This window comes from Phalangium opilio, unplaced genomic scaffold (assembly GCF_054372755.1).
Source record: "Phalangium opilio isolate 3A_F unplaced genomic scaffold, DU_Popi_V2 ptg000390l_1, whole genome shotgun sequence".
NCBI classification, from domain to species: Eukaryota; Metazoa; Arthropoda; class Arachnida; order Opiliones; family Phalangiidae; genus Phalangium; species Phalangium opilio.
Window position 1 is genome coordinate 3,385,938 of NW_028324234.1, and position 4,007 is coordinate 3,389,944.

Here is a 4,007-nt window from a genome sequence, read left to right on the forward strand (position 1 = left end):
TTACACCAGCTTCCTGACTTCGAATAGACGTAGAAAAGTTTGTCGGAACCCTTTTTAAGAAAAGATCCGCTACCGGCTCTTTAAGGTATTCAGAAAAAAACAAAAACAATTGGATCAGCAAAGAATGAACCTGGTTTAACTGCTAAAACCTTCAAATATTGATTTAGTTTGCACTATCAAAGCTTTTTCATTGGAAAGTGTTTACATTAAAATATTCTCTATAATATCCTGTATTTAAGGTTAGTGCGGGTAATAGCACAGTAGCTAGAATTATTGATTCATTTTCAGGTGGAAACGTCACTATTTATAAATGATGGTTTTTTTATAGTTGTCAATGAAAATTTTTACTGAATCTTAGATATATATCAGTTGGCACTATTGGGGGTTGTCAATAAAGGAAGGTGTTGTTCTGATCTGTTCCACTCTATATATTTTTGTAATAGGTAGAGATGGGGGATTACCGTAATTTTTAAAAATGGTAATTTACCGGGTAAATTACCGATTAAAATTTTGAAATAACAAACATTACCGTAATTTATGGTAATCTATACTTTCACAGGCTTATTACCACGGTAATTGGTAAATTAGGGACGCTAAATTTCCGACTCACATTTCCAGTTACGAGTGAAAACATCCTGGTTTTTACGATTATGATCTGTGAGTGTGTATGTTTATGTGTGGTTGTTGAATAGGCGATAAGATCTTATTCTACAGGGCCGGTAGGCCCTTGTAGATATGACATGACACCCTTCCGTAATGTTAAAGGAAAATTCACAGTTTTTAGGGTTAGCGTCCCATAGAAAAAGCATTAAAAAATTTTCGTTTAATTAACGAAATGGTCATAGGACATACGGAAAAAGTATAGCGAAGTTAGTTTTCGGAATACTTCTAAATTAACAAGCATTTCTTAAATGAGAAACTTCCCTGTTTCGATTTTTAGTTAATGAATTCTAATTTTTGTAATTTAACTAATTAAGATAGTACGTCAAAAAATTACTTTTGGGTCAGATGTCAGCCTAACCTTATAGCGCTCTTAAACCTATTTCTTCATTTCGTTCTCGTTGACAACTAGAAGGGCCTAGGTTTGTGGGTGCTAACAAGTTACGTTGACAAATTTCAAATGTTGGGTTTCTTGCTAATTTTCCTAATTTCTTAGCAGTAGACGCTGGTATTTCATCCGAGCTTGAGCACCTTTATATGTATTTTCTAATTAACTGTAGCACCCTTAATAAGAAATACGTCGTCATCAGGTCGAATTTTCGTCTAGAAAAGTAATTCAGGTAAATAATTACAGTTAATAGAAGTTTTTATATCATTTAAAGTAAGCTTTTCGACGTTCTTTACGGCCAAGGCTTAAGTTGTATAGACTAATGGCACCCCATGTTATTTCCTCATAGAGCTTAATACAGTCGAAGGCAGAGGACTGCCATTACCCTATTTTAGTTACTCTATGTAATTATAGTCTCATATAGTGTCTTTCCTCTTTCTTTGAAGATTATTAAAAAGGCTGATTTCCGGCTCTCATTTGTTTTGGAATCCTGTATATGTATAGTCTGCTCAATTTTATGCTAGAAACATGGCCTAACCGGGTTAACCCTAGGTTTTTTATGCTGTATTTACCGTTGCGCTTCCAATTTGATGTAAAAAATGGCATACCTATTCAAATTATTAACGTGTTGAAATAAAGATAGTGCTTTACACCCTGTGAAAAGATCGAAAAGTTCAAAATACTACTGGTAAGATGACAAAAAGTTTAATATGTTTTCGTTACGGCAGTTAAAGAGTCGTGGTGTTTACGTTAGCGCAGTTTAACTGTTTGTTACCAACAGTGGATTTTGTTAATTCATAAATATAAGTAACAGTGGTGCTGATTAATCCAGGAGGACAGTGTCGTTATGTAATTTAATTAGTCAAATAATTTCCATGTTTTCATTGGCGCAGATTTTTCCAACGTAACCACGTCAGCAACGGAGGGTTACGTTGTTGGCTATCTCCACAGTTCACATTGCCGTTTGTTTATTTGTCTAAATTGCTATGAATTGTTTAGGTATTTAATTTAATTACTGTTATTGAAGCCAAAGTTGCTAAACTATAGAATCACATCATTCATTAACATATGTTATAGATGATCTTTATGTTACCGCAAATTTAGCGGAGGGTTACGTTGTTGGCTATCTCCACAGTTCACATTGCCGTTTGTTTATTTGTCTAAATTGCTATGAATTGTATAGGTATTTAATTTAATTACTGTTATTGAAGCCAAAGTTGCTAAACTATAGAATCACATCATTCATTAACATATGTTATAGATGATCTTTATGTTACCGCAAATTTAGCACGTGGTATGATAAAAATTGAACACATTGTGTTGGCAAAAATGAAAAACTCTTCTAAACTTTACAATTAAGGTGATTTGAAACTCATTTTATAAGCTAAATCAACACTGCCAAACTCAATCCTTCATTAATTTCAACTTAATTATGTATAATTAACGTGAATTTAAACATGAAATATACATATTTGGATGAGAACTCGAGTAACTTTGAAAGAAAATACTAAATTAAGATTAAAACTGCACAAGCTGTTAGTATAGCCCCATGTTTTCTATCTCATACTTAGTTAATTTAAATTATCTTTAAAGTACATTAATAGGCGCGAAATTCGAAAGTTTAAGGTAAAATAAGAGTCAAAACCCACTAAAAATTGCAATTAAGGTTAAGTATATATTGAAAGTCATTTATAACCTAAATGTACACTGCCGAAACACAATCCTACGTTAATTTTAAATCAATTAAATATAATTAACGTGAAATTAAACCAAAAATATTCATTTTTTGGATTAAAAGCTCAAATAACTTTTAAATAAACTGTTTAATTAAGATTAAAACTACCCAAGCCGTTGGTAAATCCCGATGTTTTCTATTTCACACTTCAGTTAATTTCAACTATGTTTAAAGTACATTAATTGGCGCGAAATTCAAAAGTTTAGGGTAAAATAATGACTGTGGCAAAAATGTTAAACTGCACAAAACGTTCCAATTAGGGTAAAAAATTCCAATAAATTATACTTTTAAGCTTAATCGACTCACCCGAACTGCGCTCAAATTAAGATTAAAACAACGGGTCTCGTACATAATCCCCCTGGACATAATCCCCCCGGACAAAATCCCCCTATTTTGGATTTGCCAAGACTTTTTCCCCCCGATTTTAGACGTGTTTGTACAAAATCCCCCCTGAGAAAACGTCCAGGACAAAATCCCCCAAAAGGAAAACTGTTCAACAAAATCCTACCGAAAGGATCATTTTATTGAAAATCCCCCAGATAATAGGCATTTAGAAGTAAAGGTAAACGGAAGCCCAAATCCAAAGATTATCTTTAATAATAATGCAAAAGTATAATTCACAAGAGTGAAAGGTATTGCAAACAATGTTCCTAAACCAAAAGAAGTAAACTACTGATTTTGTTTTAACTTATTTCCAAAATTCCAATATTTTGGAAAAGGCGGCATTTTATGGTTAGTCAGCAATATTTTGGAAAAGTTGGAAATTTATGGTTAGTCAGCAATATTTTGGAAAAGGGGGAAATTTATGGTTAGTCAGCGATATTTTGGAAAAGGCGGAAATTTGTGGTTAGTCAAAAATATTTTGGAAAAGGCGGAAATTTGTGGTTAGTCAAAAATATTTTGGAAAAGGCGGCAATTTATGGTTAGTCAGCGATATTCTGGAAAAGGCGGCAATTTATGGTTAGTCAGCAATACTTTGGAAAAGGGGGAAATTTATGGTTAGTCAGCGATATTTTGGAAAAGGCGGAAATTTGTGGTTAGTCAAAAATATTTTGGAAAAGGCGGCAATTTATGGTTAGTCGGCAATATTTTGGAAAAGGCGGAAATTTATGGTTATCAGCAGTATTTTGGAAAAGGCGGAAATTTATGGTTAGTCAGTGATATTTTGGAAAAGGCAGAAATTTATGGTTAGTCAGCAATATTTTGGAAAAGGCGGAAATTTAT

General features: G+C 32.9%; 1 long non-coding RNA gene across 4 annotated transcripts; it reads left to right on the forward strand.

The window, feature by feature from the left end:
* The first annotated feature begins 710 nt into the window (after positions 1 to 710).
* On the forward strand, positions 711 to 3,791 carry LOC149596231 (uncharacterized). Of its 4 annotated transcripts, XR_016379349.1 has the most exons (4): positions 1,152 to 1,280; positions 1,495 to 1,736; positions 1,942 to 2,047; positions 2,310 to 3,791. It is a non-coding gene; the product is annotated as an uncharacterized LOC149596231 (long non-coding RNA). The 4 variants fall into 4 exon arrangements; XR_016379347.1 differs by lacking the exon at positions 2,310 to 3,791 and adding an exon at positions 711 to 1,100 and having other exon boundaries at positions 1,160 to 1,280; positions 1,495 to 2,086; XR_016379348.1 differs by lacking the exon at positions 2,310 to 3,791 and having other exon boundaries at positions 1,942 to 2,086.
* Positions 3,792 to 4,007: the final 216 nt, after the last annotated feature.